Below are 22,111 nucleotides of genomic sequence, written 5' to 3' on the forward strand. Positions count from 1 at the left end.
CGGATGATTATTTTCAGTGGGTTTTTTGTTTTTTGGGGGGGCATTTTGCCAAATTAATCCTGTATCAGTATGCATTCTAAAGCTAAAAGGCCACATTTTCTCTCAGTGAAAAATGAGTGCGGCCCACGCACACATACATTTCTGATGAAGTGGCCCACTGCAGAAAAAACTTGGACACCCCTGCATTAGAAGGAGCTGAGCTTCAGCAAAGGAGATAGAGGCATGGAAGCGGTCAGTAGAGAAGGTAGAGAGGCATTGAGAGAGAGTGTGAGAAAGAGTGAAAAACGCCACAAAATGCAAATGAGAATTTGTTTTAGTTTGTTACATTAGGGTCCATCTTTGGCTTCGGACTTTCATACGAATAGACAAAATTGGCACATTTTGTTAAAATTAAAATTATTTGATCCATACATATAACTTTTTACAGATATATATATATATTTTAAATAAGGTAATATGCCTTTATATCAATAATATTTCACAATAAAGTTGATAATAAATCACTTCTACAAATTTATGTGGAATATACAAAAAAACACACTAAATATATGTAATACAATGGTCTGTGCTGGCTATCTATTGTATCTCTCAGCGAAGGGCCTATGCTTACTTCTTCTACTACAGCACGGTCTTCTCCCTATATAGAACTGCTCAGGTTATCCATCCTGCAACTGGCTTGCCATTGTAAAAACAAAAAGTGAAGCTGGTCGAATACCAACCACTGTTGATAATATGATTAATATTTCATGTATAAGGTTAGGAAAGCTTCAATATCCAAATACAAAAGCTTCAACAAAAATATAAAATATATATATATATATATATATATATATAAAAACCTATAAAATATATATACGCCAATCAGCCTATGATTATGACCAATGACAGGTGAAGTGAATAACACTGATAATCTTGTTATCATTACAACTGTCAGTGAGTGGAATATATTAGGCAACAAGTGAACATTGCACCCTTTAAGTTGATGTGTTAGAAGCAGGAAAAATGGGCAAGCGTGCAGATCTGAGTGACTGAGTGACAAGGACCAAATTGTGATGGCTAGAGGACTGGGTCAGGGCATCTTCAAAACTGCAGCCCTCATGGGGTGTTCCGAGTCTGCAGTGGGCAGTACCTATCAAAAGTGGACCAAGGAAGGAAAAGCAGTGAACAGGCGACAGGGTCATGGGCGGCAAAGGCTCATTGATGCACATGGGGGGCAAAGGCTGGCCCCTGTAGTCAAATCCAACAGACAAGCTCAAATTGCTGAAAAAGTTAATGCTGTTTCTGATAGAAAGGTCACACAGAATACACAATGCATTGCAGTTTGTTGCTTATGGGGCTGTGTAGTCACAGACCAGTCAGGGTGCCCATACTGACCCCTGTCCACTGCCAAAAGCACCTACATTTGGGAAGAAGGTGATCTGTCTTTTGAATCATGTTTCCTTTTACATCACATGGGTGACCGGGTGCGTGTGTGTCGCTTACCTGGAGAACACATGGCATCAGGATGAATCCATGGAGGCCTCACCTCACAATTTAAGGAACTTAAAGGACAGACACACCTTCAGAGGTCTAGGTGTGTCCATGCCTTGAAGGGTCAGGTTATAGCTGATCGGTGTATGTGTGTATGTGTGTTTATGTATATATATTTTAGGATTAAAATATAATGATGGTTATTTGACCCAAAAAAAAGAGCATCATATGGTCATTCCTCATCTTAACTGCAGTACATACACCTTATGAAATACATATGTGAGTATATGTATATTTTCTTATGTTCTTATGTCCTTATGCTTCCTTTTAATATTTGTACGACCATTAAATAGATTAAATATGTTTGCCTCACTTGTTTGTTTTGAAATCAATAGATCCCAAATGACTCTTTCATTTACAGTGTTAATTATGAGGGTAAGACTGGCTAGGCCCATGCAAATAATCACAACAGCAAATTATGGCAACATGTCCAGTGCAGGTAGACTTTGCATTATGTGTTTAGTACTATCTATTTTCACCAGTAATACCTAAATTAACAATTTGTTGATTAGTGAGTACCTCTTCAAATGAAACTAAGCACCCCATATAGGTCCATGTACATAGGCACTGTGAATGCATACTGCAGGAAAGCCAGGATAAAAATATAAATTCTTATTTAGAAAGCGGCTTATCAAGTGAATTATAATTAATAGCTGTAATTTATGCAGCAAAACTGAAATTAAGACATAGCTGTATGAAAAAAATGAAAATGGAAGATATGCATGATATCCTCAATTGCTTACAACAATTCTAATCAGCACTACGGAATATAATGGCTGCGGAATATAAAAACAATGAATAAAAAATAACAAAAGATATAAAAAGATAACATAAATATCTATTTTATTTCCATTTATGCCATTTTATGTGTCATTGTAAGGCACAGATCTGTCAAATAAAAATTAAATGCAGGATATATATATATGGTAAACAAGTCAACATAAATAATTATACCCAGGATGTCATTTTTAACCTTTAATTAAATCAGAATCATAAAACATTCTTTTTAAAAATAACCAGTTTTATTCCAGTTCATGACTTACACAGAAGCCCCTGCACTGATAAATGGACAGCATTGTTTTCAAGAAGTATCAGAATGTAAACTATATTCTTGTTTGTACAGGGCAAGAAAGGGACCCATATGTGTTTTAGACAGTGATAAATCTTTCTGGAGAAAACAAAACAGGGGATGTGTTCCTCCATTTATCTGAGTTGACTCCTTTCAGCTCTCTTCCTTTAGGTCTCAATCTTCCCGATAAAAAACTACATTTGAAACCTACAAACACAAAAACTTTAAAGAGACAGAAAGCCAGTAATTGGGTGTTGAAACAATCTGGAAACAATTTCACTGTTTAAATGTCTTTAAAATGGCTCATATCAACCTTTCAGGGCATTGTTATGCAATAATTTGCTTTTGTTCCATTATACATTTTCAGTGTGAATTTATTTATGCAGATATTTGAATACAAAAACCATTTTATATAAAGCACTGTAAGCAAAACAAATAATTATTTGCTTAATTAGAGCAACATTTTGGGTTACTCATTGGAGGTTATTTAATTATTATTAAAATTAGGTTTCACTCCTTTCCATTTTCATTAAAAAAAAAAACATTTTGGGCATGTTAGGTAGACTGTAAAGTTAATTAATAATTATCTGCTCAAATTTGGGTATTAGAACTAAAGATGACTGGTCCACTTTAATAGACATATGAGAATGCTTAAAATACTTAGGTAGATAATGGATAGATACAAATATTTTGGGAGAATTTTTTCTCTGCTTACCATTAAGTTTGCAGTGTGCACCTGAAATGAGGCTGATGCACAGAAATGGCAATCCAAGATTTAGATCTTTATTTAAGGAACAGAGATTCAAAGATTCAGGGGGAATGTCAAGTTGCTACTTACTAATGCAGAAATGTATGAACATGGTGAAATTACATGCTTGCCAGGGAAATTGTGCCTTGGACAATTTTCTGTAGGAAGGAATGTTAAGAAGCAATAAAAATAAGGTTTCAAGGTGTTAGATGCATCTAGAGGCAAGTGAGATGTGTTACTTTGGTTACAGTGGTGCTTTGTACTTGTTAAAGCAAACTGGATGTGTACAATCTATCCAAATTGTTGGAGAAACCGTAGAAGTGAAAGTTTTCTGCTCTACATTTGGTGGCAATTTTCAGGGTCAACTTTATATTGCCACAATGTGTTTAAAATTATGAACTTAGTTGTTTAGTGTTCATAACATGTGTACCCATCCATTGCCTTATTCCACATGTTCTCAGATCAAGTTGGCAGGATTCTTTTTAAGAGACATACAGCAGATCATGGCAAAGCATTGGAGAAATCCTTAAGTCCTAACAATAGAAGAAGTAATTACCAATGTGGAACATATGTGTACTATGGACAGAAAGTACTATACTTTTGTATTGCAAAGAAGTATAAAGAATTTACCAGATATCATATAATTTAAACTCCCAGGGGTGTAACACAGGCCCTAATCTCCTTTTAATTTTATTTAATTTTATTTTTTGTTACTACTGACCATACCCAAGGTATTTGTTAACACACTGCTTGCTCCATAATATTTAGATCCAAAACAGGAATAATACATCTTCCAGCAGGGGGAAGAATTTTATGTTACGCCACTGTACAAGATTGATCTGACAATCAGGGAGTGCATGCAAGACGCAGTGACCTGAAAGAGTTATGACTCTGAGGTGTCCTACCCATCGCTTATTGGAAGTATAAGTACAACCTATGGAATCTTCTGGCAGGCTGGAGGAAATATCTTCAGAAGTTATATTTGTTTCATAATAGACTAGTAAAAACACTAGCTCTAAATATTCCTATCCAAGAAAAAGAAATAGGGCTGGGCATCAGCTTTGTGTGCTCTAGTCACCATGTATTATATTTAAGTTTGCCTGATTACTTGCCTGATTTATGTACCACATTGCAAAACATATTGTGCCTAGTCTCATCTCCTGTTGCGAGGCAATGGTTAAATCACTTTCTGTCTTTAATTTTTAAGTGTTCTTACCCTAGCAAACCATTAAAAAGGGCTAATGGTATTGGTGTGTTTAATTTGCGGGAAATAATTACGTGATGACTACAATTGGGCAAGCTTAAGTAAACATTTGAAAGTGAAAGTTTTCAGTGAGGCTTTGATCGGTCATCTGTTGCCTAAATGCCATTTAGCAACTACCTTCAGCTATTCGTGGCCAGTTATCTATCAAACACTCAGTATCCCCCTTTTCTTAGCCAAGCTGTGAACATTAGGTAAGTGGGTAATTCAATACTGTCAGGAGCTGTTTGTTACAATGCACTTGTCCTGAAAGGACCAATAACTGGAAAACCAACAACAAATGCTGATGGGTGTATTATTTTAGAATTTATAATGCATTGTAAAGTACTATGTTCGAAATACTAAGCAGTTTTCCCTTAAAAGAGACTTATAACTAGTATGTATTTCTGGTGCATATATTCATTGCTTAAATAAAACTAAAATTTATTCCACAGCCTGTTAGATATCATCCAATGTTCCTTGTGCCTGGTGGTATCTAGAATGTAAACCATTCCTTGTTACCAAACACACACTTTTTAGCCAACATATGAACATAAACCATCAAAATTGTTAATTCGTAATTTGGCTAGACATTTTCTAAAATTCATAGGTATTGCATACAATGCAAATGGAACCTTCTGAGAAGGGTGTTGGTTAACTTTTTAATACTAAATGTTACCTTGGGGTGCAGGGTAGAAAATGTGGTATATGTGCAAAAGTGCTAGTTAATCAATTGTTTTCAACCCAGATCACTTGAGGGTAAATAGTTAACACTCTATCGATCTGTGGCAAAATCAAACTGCTGACTGCAGGAGAACCAAGTTAGCGTCCCCAATTAGATCAAAATAAGCCTAAGGTATTTAAAAATTTTAACGGCAAGTTGTCAGCTGCCTTTCATTAAAGATCAAATACCCAGACATCACATTTGGGTTATTACATTAATTCCCCATTGTGTCATGGTGGCTCCGCAGGTAGGACTGGACTATTTATAGACTTAGATGCTTATGTATACATACTGGTACCATGGATACCCCCACTCCCCACCCAGACGATAGAGTGTCCCAAAAATGTGTTTATATTTCTACACAACCCCTATGAGTGTACCTTTCCTAAATTGACCTGTGTGCCTCATTATTTTTGTGTTTTTTCACAGCTGTTCATTCACTAGCATTCTTGTGTGAATGTTTTCTCTTCTATGTTTGATAAATATGCCTGCTTGAACAGAACTCATGGCGAGAGAAAAGCAGTGAATGCAAGATCATCCATCTCACTAGAATACTACTGGAAAGAATCCGGACCACTGTAGTTTTTGAAAGAGTGTTTATTTGTTTTTTGCAAAAAAGTTAAAGGGACTTGCAAAAAGTTCATGGAATACCCATTTTTTAACAACTGTTCTGAAACTGTACATAGATGCAGGAATTTATTTTAGAACATGTGGTATGTATACTAAGCTTTGCTCTGTTGTATACATTCTTTAGTCACAGCTTGTTAAACAAAAACACTGTGGGTATCCCCTCTATCAATTTTGGGTGACATTAAGTTGTTCTCTGTAGGTATACCGAGTTATCAATTGGATCAAATCTTCAGTGTTAGTTTAAAAATAAAAAAGATACTCTGTCATATAATTTTGACATCTAATCAGCACCTCCTGCCTATTCACGAACCCCATATACATATAGTCCAAACGCCTGCTGAAGAGCTTGCGTGCGAGATTGTCTAGCTGGGACACCAATGTCATTAAACTCCTACAATATTTGAACGTTGGTTGGTTCCTTTATAAGACCATAGGATTCAACAGTAAATAAGAACCATTCAGTCCATCTAGTCTGCCAATTTTGTCCAAACGTTGATACTCAGACTATAATCAGTAATCGGTCTTGTCATAGATTTACGATAGCTTTTCCCCATGCATGTCAGTGGAAGGCTGTTCCATTTATCTACCACCCTCTCTGTACAGTAAAACTTCCCTACAACACATTTAAACCTCTGGCCCTCTACTTTTAACATTTAACATTCTTTTAAATAGTCAAAGCCGTACATGGTCCTGCTGGGTTCTATTACCTAAGTCATTCAGGAATCACTACTCTAGCTCTCCAAGTGCAAGCTTTTAACCCCTTAACGACAATTGCCGGTCCTGGCACGACACGGAAAAGCATGTGCTTTACGACAATTGACGTGCCAGGACCGGCACGTCTTTAAACGGGTGCAGAAAGCGATCTGTTTTCGCTTTCTGCACCCAAAAAACGTTGCTGAATGCCTCGACCTCGAGGCATTCAGCAACGCCGCGATCGGAACAAAGGGGCCATCTCTGGCCCCTCCACGGGGCGTCAACATCCGCCATACTTTGTATGGCGGCGGACGCCCGTTTTAAAAGCGTTTCAGGAGGCATCCAGCGACACCAAACACTTACCTTTCGATGGGCTGTGACCGCTCCGGAGAGCGGCCACAGCCGCAGCTGCCAGTGATCTTCGCCATCAAGCAAGATGGCCGCTGCCCTGTAACAGGAACCAACAAATTTTAAAAGTTCGCTAGATGGTCCAGACCATCTAGAGAACTTTGGCTCCACTTGCAGGTTGAATACAGGTACTGCATTCACCATGCAAGTCAATGGAACCCAGCTTTCTAATCACAGTGTGATTAGTAAAAATAAATTAAAAAATAAAATAAAATTAATAATAATTAGAAAAAAAATAGTAAAAAACTAGTAAAATGTAAAAATCATTTCCCACTGATGTCACTATCAGGGGAACCTCCAAGTTGAAAAAAAATTTTAAATTTTTTTTTTTTAAAAAGACAAAAAACAAAATATATATATAAAAAATATATTTTTGTGAGCAAGTCCTAAAATTAGCATATTAGCTTAAAACAATTCTCGCATGGAAAGAGTTAAAATACTGGCATATTAAATGCCCGTGGGGTGTCTACTTTTAAAAAAGGTATGATTTGATGGGGTAAATTGAATTGGCCAGGTTCAACAACGTCCCAATTAACACCGGGGGAAGGATGGCCACACACCTAATTTCCAATTAGAAAAATGCACACGTACCAAATGTGGCCTTTTAGTTCCCACAAAAATGACAAACCCATGCATGTGGGGTATCACTGCACTCAGGAGATGTTGCTGAACACATTATGGGGTGTCGTGTGACAGCGGCATATACCAGGAGCTGTATATTCATACATAAAGTAGGTGTGTGTGGGAAAAATACACACACAAAAATACTACTGCAAACTTTGAAAACATGCTGGTGGTAAAATGTGTGCATGCAAAGAGTTAAAATACCAGCATTTAAAATACCCTGTGGTGTCTAGTTTTGAAAAATATATGGTTTTGTTGGGCACACTGAAATGGCCCGGCTCAAAGATGTACCAAATAGGGCATGGGCAGTGAATCCCCAAATGCCAAAGTTCAACATTGAAAAATGCGCATGCCCCAAATGTGGCCCTTTTGCCCCCAAACAGCCAGGCAAAATCATTCATGTGAGGTATCGCTGTACTCAGGGGTGTTTTGTGATAGTGACATATACGAGAACCTTTTAATTCATACCTGAAGTAAAATGTGTATGACAAAACAAATGCAAAAAAATGACTACCACAAAGTTTGACAAAAACTGGTGGTAGATATGGTGCATGGAAAGAGTTAAAATACTAGCATTTGGAATACCCTGGGCTGTCTAGTTTTCAAAAATATATGATTTGATGGGGTAAATTGCATTGGCCGGGTTCAAAGATACCCGAAATGGCACATGGGGGGAAGAATTACCAGATTTGGAAAAAATGGCTTTGAAATAGCAAAACGCTACCTGTACTTATTGCCCCATAATGGGTAGAAAAAAGCAAAAAAACATAAAAACATTGGGTATTTCTAAACTCAGGACAAATAGTAGAATCCATTTAGCAGGTTTTTTCATTAAAAAGATTTTTCAACTAAAAGTTAGAAACAGTCATTTTTTTCTAAATTTTTCACCATATTTTATACTTTTTTTAGTAGTAAATAATATGATACAATCAAAACAATGTCATCTAAAGAAAGCCCTTCTTGTCCTGAAAAAAACAATATCTAATGTGTGTGGGTTCAGTAAACGGGAAAGAAGAAAATTACAGCTAAACACAAGCAGCGCAGAAATGTTAAAAAGGCCATTGTCACGAAGGGTACAAAAAGTAAAATCAGCCTTTGTCACGAAGGGTTAAAGTATTTGTAATAAAAATGAAAGTGGGTCACAGATTAGGATTATAGGTAACCATGTTCAGAAAAAAAAGGTTCAATATGCCTAAAAAAAACAGAAATTGGTGGAGTAGATTCAGGTAAGGGTGGACCTGCAGTTATCCATTACATTCCAAAAAAGTTTGGACCCAATGAGTAGTCATTATTGAAATACAACTGACAGCATAATGTGAAGCAATTTAATGTTGGGATCATTAAGTTATAGGACTTTGTGAAAACTAGAATTGGACGCCGGCCAACTCTTTGTGCTCCTCTTCGTGGGGGAAAAAAACTTCGTATTCCACGAATATTCGCCTGTTCCTGTGTTCGGTTTGGGCGAATATTCATGTACATTCTTCGTGTTTGTTTTTTTTCTTCATTTTCTGCCGCTTTCTGTATAAGGGGTTAATACGGGGTTTATGCGGTATCCACTACGCAGCAGCTTTGGCGCCAGGATTTTAAATGTCTGTAGGAGCAACTCTATTGGTCGCCTGCAGGGGCCTCCTCTGCCATCAACCAATGAAGTGCACCTGTACTTCATTGGTTGATGGCAGATGAGCCCACTGCTGGTGACCAGTAGAGTTGCTCGTACAGACTTTTCAAATTCTGGTGCCGCAATTCAAATATTGGCGAACAATAGAGACCATGGTCTCCCCAGGCCAAGTTGCACTGTCAGGAGTTAAAGGGCCTTGCGAGTGAGCCTATTAGTCGCCTGCAGGGGCCCCTTTTGGCCCTTTAACTCCTGATGGCGAACCTATGTATTACCACTCCCGTTAACCCCTGTGATGCTGCATAGATAAGGTAGGCTAGATGGGGAAGAGACCAGGGATATTAGTAGATTCCTCGTGTTGTGTGTCTTCGTATACATTTTGCCACCGTGTTTGTATGTTCGGTATTCAGGCTGAACAACAAAAACGCACCCTTCGTGTTCGTTTTCATGTTCGCCCGAATATGAATGCACAAGTCTAGTGTAAACAATATAAATGTCTACTTACATAGAGTCACATTGAGAGTTTACACTGGCAGACAGTTTTACTTTAAATTTAATTATAGCCCGGGATGAAACGGGAAATGATGGGTGGGAAAAAAACGAGGAGGTGTGAGATGAAACAGGGAATAAAGGTATGAAAACACAATGTTCTGCGGGGAAATGTGGTTGTATATGATTTTTCTACTACAGAGAATAGCACATTTTGCTTCTAAGCTAATTGCACCACATCCTGAAATGTCCTGTTCAATATATAGTTAGGGACCTTGTTGCATAATGCAGCGAGCATGGAACAGACCAACACAACAGTGATCTGCACAGAATGAGACCTAATACCTTTTGGTTTACAAAAAAACACCACTGAAAGAAAATCTGTTTTGCACATGAGTAGAAAAAAAAAACAAATTTAAGTAATTTACTGTTTTTCATATGGGTGCAAGATTAGTTGGTTCCCATAAACTAGGTTTAGAGGGCCTTTGAATAACTTTTTTCAAGGACACAAGTAACTCTCACCCTGCTTCACATAATGAGAAGTTCAAATATTTTTTCAGGCTACAAGGAGATATATAGTCCGATAGTCCGAGTATTCACTAAATTGTGTGTTAGCAGGAGGACATTCAACTCGCAGGTTAGCCAGCCCTGGTTAGTTTCCCTTGCAATAAGGGCAGAGATGGTCCTACACAATACCCTGTTAAATAGATTAGATACTACTCTACTCTAGACTTTGTGCAGGACAAACTCATCCCTTCTTCATGCAGACATTACCAGGGTTGGTCCTTTGTACCCCATAGTTAAGTTAGAGACTGTAATTCTAAATTTACTAAATAAACTCTAGAATCTTAAGCAGAAATAAAAGTAACATTGCAGAGGCTGCAAATACATCCTTTTTTATTTTACCTTTAAAATCTCTTTAGCATTATTAAAAATGTGAAAAGTTGGGGTTTTTACGTAAAGGCCCCAACACTTGAAAGCAATGTAAGCGACTAATATGTTTTGCTGTATGGACCCCATATTAAATGCAGTGATTTCCCACCAAGCCTCCTAAGAATAATTACAATGCCTTTACACATTTCTTCTCACAATGGTGTTAAACATGAATCAGTTGTATTGTTTGCAAAATAAAATATGAAAGCCTTTTCTTGCTCTAAAATGAATGTAGCATCATTTTTGTCTTTTTTTTTGAAAATCTACAGTAAAGGTGTTTTTCTCACAGATAATACCTTTCTCCACTCCCCATCCTCTTAAGAAAATACATTCCTTGCTTTATCCTTTCCTATGGTATTGATGGCCAGGGTGTGTGATCATAATTACACTTTCTGCACCATTACCACTGCAAAATGTTGGTAGGTGTATTTTGAAACACTTTGTTGATTGAGCTGGAGCCTAACCCATAGTCGATCCAATATTTTAAAACAAGCTACATACTGTTTCCTTTGTAACTTAATTTCTTTCCTTTTTTTTAAAGTGTTCTGTCTGAACCCTAATCTCCATTGTCAAATTTTCAAACACATCTATGTGATGCCTCTCATGTTTTGTCTTTGTCTTACTGGGAGTTCTTAACATTGGTTTGCTTTGCATGTCTATATGGTTTTTTTCTTGAACGTTATTATGATAGAGACAAAAAGAATGAACAGAATAACAAGAAAAAAAAGTCACAAAAGAAGCTGTGATATTTGAATATGTTACAATTTAGTTCAAATTCCCAACCTGTCAATAATTTGTCTCAATGGGAAAATTAAATAAACATTTGTTTGCATTTGAAAATATTAATACGCGTCTAACAGGTGGTGGAAGTTCTAGCAGTAACGAGACTGTAAACATAAGCAGCTTGAACTTTGCCAATTATTGTAGAGATATTTGGTTTCAGAACAAGGACCTATTTTATCTCAGGGTATGTGAGATATGTGATCAAATTATCATATTAATTTGTTTCTCCGGGCAAAATATGTTAGCAGTAAAGACAATTAAACAACTCCTGATAAAATGAATTTAGGAGGGCTGCTCTCATGGTTGTCACATAAAAGGACTTTCCAATGTTTTTGTTTTGAAGACACCTTCACAAGGTTTAGTTACTATACTACTAACTATACTATATATTTTTATGGGAATGCCAAATGGGCACATGTGGGAATATCACGCAAGGAAACTCTAGAGGTACACTGTCTTGACCAGGAAATACATTTGGTCAAACGCATCTCCTTTGAGGGGCTGGTCCATTGGGGACAGAGAAATATGCTAAATTTATAGAGAGGATTTTAAATAGTGATATATAGGAATGCATTGAGAAATACTACATAGTAGGGGAGAGCTATTGGAGGCCTTTTAACTTCAGAGAGTAGTTTTAATTTGTTTTAATGAACATGTTTATCTTATTTTTGTTGGGTGCATATATGACAAGTGGTATTTGAGCAAAAATAAACATTTAGTTACATTCCATGCCAATATTTAATATAAAAGTCGCTATTTTTGATGGAAACAAATAGCCGAAATTGTATTATTTGATTTTTATTCTTAATTCTTGAATGTCGGCATTATTTTTCAATAGTAATGAATAGTTATCCTATCGTTAATTCTAAAGTAACCATTGAATGTATGTGGATATATTTAGTTCTTCTTTGTGTTTTAGCAATACTTTGGAAAGTATGCAGCGGGTAGGGTATGCTGGACAGTGTTGTATGCACAAAGAAAGGTTATGTCAGATAGTATTCTGTACATGGGGGGTTCCGCCTGATAATGTGGGTAGCTGCAGTTATTGTGGTTTGTGTGGAAGGGTAAGGGGCTGCTAGGTAGTGTTGTGTGAAGAGAGGGAAGAGGGGAAACAGAGGAGAACAAATATCTCACTACGTCATTTTATAGAGGTGACAGAGAAAATAAACATGGACAAAAGAAGAAGATGAGTGGGAGACAGTAGAGGAAGAAGAGGAATATAGAGAGAAAAAGCAAAAATACCTGAGTATACCATTTCAGCGACGAGACAAAGAAAATAAAATATAGAGAGAAGAAGAAGAAGCAAGAGACATAGGAGAAGAATAGAGGAACAAAAATATCTGAGCATGTCATTCCAATTATAAGAGAGAGAGAAAAAAATATTTCCATGCATACAATTTCAATGACAGGCACATATGCTAGTATTGCTATATTGTAATACTGTATGTTTATTGTTTTGTATGAGCAGCTTAATACACTCACTTTTTACAGTAATATATTATTGCTACCGTATTCTCTTACTAGATCCAATGTGAAGAAAAGCAACATGACACATACAAGAATGGATTAATCAGTAAAATGTAATATAAGAAACAACTGCGCCTAACCGAGCCACATAAAATTTACGCATCACTGTTGCACTATTCAGTACTGTAACATTCACTATTATTACAAACTGTGCTATATTATTAGCACATGTTTAAACTATAAATTAGCTTTTATGTTACTGTTGCACATTACTTGAAACAGCTTAACTTTATACTTGAGTGTGTTCTAATAAAATTGCAGTATAAAGCCATCTCAATTTATAAAAACAGGGAAATTCAATTTAAAAGACTTTTTCCACCTTCATTTTGCAATGCTATCTAGCATTGTCTGTGTGAGTCAAGACTGTTAATTATGTATACAATATAACGGCAGTACGTAATGTGTATTTATGGTGGTCATTTTGCATGTGATTATTTGAGCATTTGTTATTATCTGAAAGAGATTGATGTTGAATGAACAAACAGATGTTTGCTTAATTTTTGCTTTTATGTTCAATTCAGTGATCTTCTGCCATTTTTGTTTTATCATTGTTTTACCAAGTCTGGACTCGGCTCATTTACCTGAGACCATCCATGATCAACTTTCTTTCTCTTTTTGTTGACAGAGAGACAGACAAACAGACTGTTGCTTTCAAAGACATATGCACATCCGGTGATTAAGACCTCTTCAATCTCTTGATTTATTGAAATGAAAGCACCATAACAGGGAAACTTCTTTGAGCATCTCTGAATAGATACCAGAATTTAAAAATGAATAGTCACATATCTAATGTTTCCACCTGTATACAGTATATTGATTAGATTTTTTCTTTATTAACTTGCTTATGCTTTTCCTGCCTCTCCATCGTTCGGCCTTTCACGTCTCACCTTCTGTCTCATTCTCAACCAACCACCAAATAGATTGTAAGCTGGTAAGAAGAGGACCCTGTGTCAATTGTTATCTTACATATTATTGTTCATTTCCACTCTCCCCTATTATAATAGTTCTAAGGAATCTGGTTTAGCAATGCAAGTTGTGTTTAGGAACTGTATTTAAGTTTACTTTTTGGGTCTGATAGTAGAATTCTAGGGTAATCTAGTGATCACTAGCGCATCATGAGAAATGATGCAAATACCCAATTTACATAAAGCCTCAATAATACCTTTATATATTTATATATTTTTTAAAATTTTGGATTCAATGACAAATTAATCTCAAACGTCATCTCAAATGACCAGTGATTTAATTAGGATTATGGCCCTCTACAAAATTCAATTCCTCCCACAAGATTAATACAGTATGTGATAAGTGGTAATTGCAAACAAACAAGTGGGAATGTTCTTTATTTATTTATTTGTCCTTTTTTGTGCAAAAATTATTATTTTTTCCTTAACCTGGCCCACATTTGCTGGTATGCCATCCAACAGTCAATTACAGCTTGCAAAATTTTATTGCTGTAAAGTAACTTTACCTACATCCTTTTAATGATGTATTTTCCTCACTCTTCTCTTCTTAACTTAATCACTTGGAACCTATTCCCTAGGATGTCAATTAACGCTTGTTCCATTTTATTGTCATACTTTAGTACAGCCTCCCAGTAGATGCGGTAGAGGCTAATACAATAAAGGAATTTAAACATGCATGGGCCTTCTTGAATATAGGACGAGAGCAAAGACTGACTAAGGTCTTAGTCTTCACATCAGGAAAAATGTAGACATAAAACTCTTCTTATCTGATGTCAAGTTCCATGCTTCTGTATGGTTCACTGTATTTTCACTGTTACTCATTAAAATATTTAGAAAAATTACAGAAACTCAGACATGAGAAAATATAGATCTTATTTTCAGAGATATGTATTTTTCTTTGCTCACCTCTATTAGCTAAATTATTTATTTTAATTACCGCTAGATTGAATAAAAAATAAATACTGAATGAAAAAAGTCGTTGCTTTAGAGTGACTTTTAGGTGGCATTCCACCTATTGTTTTTTTTTTAAATATCACCCCACCTAACACGTAAAAGCAAAATTAAAAACAATGCTGCATTTTAAAGGTCTTTTATCAATAAAAAGAAAATCCTGCTTAAAAAGCGGTGGCTATGAAGGTCCTAAATGAAGTTGGAGCTAGACATAGCATTATTTTTAGCAACAGGGGTGGGATTTAAGAAGGATGGCATTTGTTGTGAAATAGTTAAGGTGCAGTCAAGTGTTCTGTCTATACATAAGTATGATTATATCAAAGGTCAAAGAGTATCCATTACGATAGGAGCAGTAGTAGTAAATTAGCATGCTAGACATTCAAACAAAAAAGAAACACTTGCCAAAAGTTTTACAATTTTACAAAATGTCAAAGTAACCTTTGTGGGTAGGAAGGAAGGGAGGGAGGAATTTAGGGAGGTATGATGGAGAAAAGGAAGAAAGAAGGAAGAGATAGATACTAAGGGAGAGAGGGAAGAAAGAAGGTAGAAATTATTGGAGGGGAGGGAGGAAGGAACTAATTTCAAATATCATACAGAGGCTAAAAGTGGAATCATTCATTTCAATGGGTGATTTGAAACTGGTGAATCATATTCAAATATAAACCATAAAGAGGTCAAAAATGTATTAATTCGTGCCTAGATACTGCTGTAAATCTGGTGAGTATTATGTAAGCAGTTACGTACGGCAGGGATTATGTGGTGCTATGAAGGACAGGTAATGAAATCAATCAGTCAGTTCCAGGTTAATACATATCTGGGAAATATTCTGACGCCAGCTCCTAACTGTAGACAGCATGATGGTATGGATGGAATGTCACCTCTGCACTCTTTCGTAGGTAAAACATACTATTCTATAATTATCCTAGTATTCTAAACGCAAATTACATTTCTAAAAAATTCTATTTTGCAAAAAACGTAACAATCATTTTTCATTGTTACTTGTTTAATAGTTATCATCATAAACCATCTGTGTGTTTTAATTCCGTGGTAGGAATGATAGGTCTGTGTCATCTAAAAGAAAAGAATATATGACTTATATTGCTACACATTTTTTACACATTTAGCTCTTGATTGAGGTGGTTTGAATTCTAGACTCACAATAAAGCAGTACAGTTAATTATTTTATAGCAAATACTATGTCTAAAATGTCATATCTATCCATTGTACAAGACCCATTCAGAAAACTCACATGGGAATGTCCTTCATCATGCATGGTGAAGTTGGTGACTTAAGACGTTTCAACTCACTACAACTCACATATGTTTATGGTTTAGCAACTAGACTTCATTGAGTATATGGATTCTTCTTGATATTACCTTATAAAGGAGACTGATACCAGTCAAAGACATGTTAAGAGGTATAATAATGTATATAATATGTGTTATAACACAAGCTGGAAGCTTGTTTTAATCCATCCGGAGATATGTGAATGATTTTCACATTAATGAAGGCTAGGTACCACCATTATCAAAATATAAATTGACAAGATACATAAAACTAATGTAAATGTTCTGAAAAGTTTATGTTATCATAGAGCCTGCACATGGAAAGGTACCACCTGTGATAGGAAAAAAAAAAGTACAAAGAAGAAATGACCAGTCTAATACTGGCACATTTCCTTTCATAAAGGTTCTGTCAGTCTAGCATTGGATTAGTCTGCTAAGCTGTTTTGAAGTGATAAAGTATACATTACACTCTCATCCTCTGTGTGTTTCAGAATTCATGCAGAAAGGCGCTCAGCTGCTTCACTTGCAGTCAACACAAAGATCAGAGCAAGTCAACTTTTATTAATGACTTTTATCTTTTCCCCAAATCTAATCCCCTGTTACCTTAAACTGGCTTTATTGATTTGTCAACAATGCATCTACCATAAACCCTATATGGGTACTGTTTATAAGCCTGTTGTTAATTACCTATCACCATCATCTTTTATTCTCTCCTAAGAACAGAACTGAAAAATATCTTTGTATCCCCAGCAAGTTTAATTCAGTTCAGGTAGCTGATATCTGAAACATACTGTCAGAGATTTCTATGAATTATTTTTTCTTATTGACATATGGATATCTTGTAGACAAGCCCTCGGGTGTTCTGTTGAGCATTGCAGAGAAATCAAATTGTTTATGGTGAGTTCATTTTAAGCAAAGACTGGAATCACATGATTAAAGCTAGTTAGCGCAACGGATTGCACTGCTTCAACAACATCAACTATATCGACCAGCAACTCGGTATATAGGTCCCACTTCCTGTCGTGACAACATGGCAGTAAATAGATACACAAGAGGAGTTACACTGGACTGTTAAACAGGAGTCTGCACCTGATGTTATGTAGCTTCAACTCTGCAGGACTAATGAGCAACCACTAGGGATACAATTATACCTTATCCAGATGGAGGGACAAATTGTCTTTTTTGTGTGATTAGCATATATTGATCACTGATATTAATGAATTAGCCTGATCAATTACCCATTTTGTGTAATATAATTACATACTAATCTCATGATCATTATATGGATATTATGAAATGATTTATACATTTTTTTTATTTCTTTTTTTGTTGGATCCCATTTTTTTATTTTTATTTTTCTGCTTTTTGTGAATTATTTTATTTTTCATTTACATACATTTTTGGGGGTTGTTCCTCACTCATTTATTAAAATAATATTTTTGATACTTAAATTAATGTAATATGTTTAAATTATTTGTATTATTTAAAATATATTTGTCTAAACCTTACAAATAATCTTCATGCATCATCATAACAGACATTTTATAAAATATATCCAGAGCTAGGGCTAGGATCGTACTCTACTCTGACATCACATCCATTTCAAGAAGTGGAAGGAGGCTCAAGCGCCCCTCACCTTGCACCACCTGGCGCAAGAAGGCATGCAATTTTCAGCCCTGAATATAGTAGGTGGAACCAAAGGCAGCCCTGTAATAATATTTTTCTGAATATTTTTGCCTTTGGCCATGTATTTGCAATCTGTAAATCAGTATATCTATATATGCCGCCCAATTCCCAGAGTAAAGGTGGTGGAATTTGATGGACATCCACAGAAACATAACTGGGAACTTTCAAAATCAGCTGAAATAATCCTATGTAGTGACTCGCCAAATGTGTTACCCAAATGGCTCTAATACTGGTCCTCATGGAAACTTGGACTTGTCTTATTTAAAGGTACATTTATATCAGTCTTCTGCATTCATATTTACCATAATATACTGGTAGCAAAAGCACCAACCGGGAGCCTTCCATATGGTTACAGCAATGTAGAATAGGAAGGAGTTAGCCCTAGACTCTGTGACCCTGAGAGTTACCAGGTATTCACAGAACATAATATTAGCATTTTACAGCTCCTTTATAATAGAGTGTAATGTAATGACATATGAATTAAAATAAGATGTACCATAATTCAGGAAAAAAAACTAACTTGCATAGGTGTACTCAATACATAGTATCCAATATGGGTATTGTTATGGATGTGAAAAAAAACTCTGACGTATCTTAAATCTTCAAATTTTATCTGTTCCATACAACATATGAAAAGGTCTTCCAAATTCTATATGATTTTACATAAATCAGATGGAACTTTTAGAACCTCTGTTAAACATTTGTATACGGGTGTTTTGTCTTTTGAATTCACCAGCTTGACTATAATGTGTTAATGCGAATCAGATGGATTGGCAAAATTGCAATATGAAAGTGATTTGGAAACTACAAAGTGAGCACAGTGTGCGACTCTCCATGTGGATTCCATTCTATCACAGTAGCATAGGAATTGTTTTAGTTATCTCTATTGGCATTGGAAATGAGGTATGAATGCAAATTAGAAACAATAGTGGGTTATGGTCTTCTGTGAATGCTGTCGGAATCAATATGGTTTAGTTGTGTGCTCTCTAAAAGTTTAAAAGAACAAAGTTTTTGTGTACTCATGTGTAATCCTTTTTTTTGTTTAATCTACATTTTAAACCAGTTAATAAGCAGGTTCAACAAAATTAATAAAGCAGGAAGAATTCTACTTAAATGCTTTACAATTACAATCAATGTTATTTACAAATTTCTATAATATAAGTGGAGAAAGTTGATAGACTAAGCCATAGTTCACTTAATGGGGTGTATTCAATGCCAGAGATGCATTATCAGATGAAAGAAATACATAAATAAATACCGTTAAGAAGTCTAGCATGATATCTCTGTATTTTATCTAAATGTTTTCTTTTCATTGCGTAAACAATCAAAATTGTATTATTACAATTGTATAAAGCACTAGCAAATTTCATAGTGCTGCTACAACAGGGTACAGTGAAAATAAATGAGACAAGACATTACTGGTACAGGGGGAGAAGAGGGCCTTGCTCTTGTGAGCTTACAATCTATTTGGTGGTTGAGGGGGAAGGGGCACAGTAGGAAGGACTGCTTGGGTAAGAATGAGTTGATTGTAGTGAGGGTGAGTGAACTGTGTTGATCAGGTGGACGTGGAAGATGCTTTCCATGCTGGTTGAGGAGGGAAGGTGGTGTGCCTCTCTGAATAGGTGGGATTTTACTCAGAGTTTGAAATTAGAATAATATGGAGAAAGAATGATGGAATGGGTTACAGAATATTTGTATTTATAAGATTCTAATTGTCACATGCATGCCATGAACAGTAACACTATATAGCTTTTACACCCAAGTCCATTTGTGGAGATGCCAATGGCATCATTGGAGACCAGGTAGGTGTACTATGGACATTAAAATACTTTCTAAAGCAAAACTGACAGGTAAAGAGATAAGCAAGTCTGCATACAAATATTTATGGTTGTTATTGTTACATTTTCACCCAACATAAGGTAAGGAAGTTGATGGTACCAGGTTGGCTTCTTGATAGGATTTTGTTCTATGTTCCATAGTACAACTAATTTAGAACAGAGTGTGTGGATACAATAACGCTTTCTCACCACATAAGCTGGAATGAAATCTTAAGCAATAAGTACACACAAAATTAAATTAAAGGAAATGTACAAAAATGATGGTATTCAAATTATTCACGCATTTAAGAGAGGTTTGCCAACTCCAAAGATGAAGAGTATAAACAGATTTTAAACAAAGTGTATCATGAAAACATTACATAATTATGTTTACTTTAACTAAACATGTGTGGTACATCCAAGCCATTGAGAACTTTGTGGATTTCACCAATTTATGTAGTTAAAAAAAACAATAAATGTTTTGACCAAACCAACCCTCACCTGTGGGTAATAATAACCTTAATATAGGCTTTATAAAAGTGGCCTTATCAGGATATGAATGATTTCCCGTTTTAATTTTAACAGGATCATCAACATTTTTTCAATCCTAAGGAATACAGGTGAAATATTCTAATGACAAAGCATAGCAATTGCCACTTCCTAATTTATATTTCTTTATAAAATCACCAAGCGGACATATATGTTCAGCATAACCATGTAAACATGCTCAATATTTTCTTGGGAAAATATTTACCATTTCATACAAAAATGCGTTGACATGAGTAGAGAATTAACAAATATTACATTAATTATGGATTAAAATCCTCCAAATTCCAGGGGGGGGGGGATTTACATAGTGTTTGATTTTCCCAGTTTCCCTACGACACTGTCCATACAGGACCTAGGCCAAACATTATTGGAAACAGCACATTGAAACATTTGAGTGGGTGTCCTTTGCAAAATTTTGTTTAGAAAAAATGTATTATTACTCTATCTGAAAAAAGCAACATACTTTATATCCACACCAAGTTTATATGTTTACTAATCTTTTAACCCACAACTTTATACTCTTAATAATATTATGTGGTATAAGAACAATGTGAGGGGATTAATAGCACAATATTTTACTATAATACTTTATTATAACACAATAATAAAGGTTTAAATGCAGAGCCCAAAGAACCACTCATACTTAATGTAATATTTTTGTGTGCTCTTAATCACTTGAATCCAAGTTTGAACATCTTAGGCTACTTTATTGTAAAATAATAATAATGAATTATACCAATCTTTAGAGAATAAGAAACAGACTAAATGCTATGTTATAAATAGTGGTCATAAATGATATTTTAATGACAGGAAAAGTACATTGGAAAGTGTTTGTGAGTGCAATTAAATAAATAAATAAGTAAATCAGACATGATGTGCATTGCATTTTTTTTTAGAAAAATGTTTCAACTTGCTACATTTCCTTTATTTTGTTCCATTGATTCTGTATTGTATATATTTATTCAGTTTTTTATATGTATTTTATTTATTTATTTATTCAATTTTTTTATATTTTTTTATTTGGATCTATACTCTATTCCATTTCAATGTATGGGATTATTCATCAATTTAGCCAGTTACTCGTATTACTTGGCTGCTCGGTTTTAATATAGTTTTTAATTTTAGGAAGTGGACACTAATAATCTTATCTGCTTGTGATACTACAGAATTGTTTTTTTTAGGTGCCAGAAAATGTTTAACATGTAGCACAACATTTCATCATAGGAAGAAGCTGTTTTAATAGATTAAATGGCTATTGTTACTAATCAGCAGTACCAGTGCTGATATAAATTACTTTTTATATACCTGGCATGCCTAGAACCTATTTACACACATATGTATTTCTATGAACTTTTTTATGCTAGTGGACATGCTTTCAGACAGATAATACACACAATCTGCACTCTCCAAACTAGTAGTCATTTTACACCCTAACCTCACTAAAGCTCACAGCCAGCTTGGACTGAGCACATCTATCCAGTCAGGGCAAGTAACACAGCCAATGGCCAAAATGTGAATTTATTAAATATAAGGTAGTGAATTACAATTTGGCTTAAAAAAACATATCCATTTTTTATGTTGGTTAAAACAGATCCATAAATATATACATAAGGATGTCGGAAAAGAACCAATTATCCTTTTTATATTCCCCTTTTTAATTAGATTTTAATTATTTATGATATATTCATACACACCCCAGGTTTCCCTAAATTCCTTTACTTTGTTTGCCTGCCCTACTTCCACTGAAAATCTATCCCAGTTTGTACTACACTTTCTGTTAGCCCTATGGAATCTGCTGGCTCTCTATAAATCAAATGTAATGTAATTCTGTAAAGTAGAATTTT

The sequence above is a fragment of the Sceloporus occidentalis genome, unplaced genomic scaffold (assembly GCF_023333645.1).
Source record: "Sceloporus occidentalis isolate IW3139 unplaced genomic scaffold, rSceOcc1.0.p SCAF_15, whole genome shotgun sequence".
Classification (NCBI taxonomy): domain Eukaryota; kingdom Metazoa; phylum Chordata; class Lepidosauria; order Squamata; family Phrynosomatidae; genus Sceloporus; species Sceloporus occidentalis.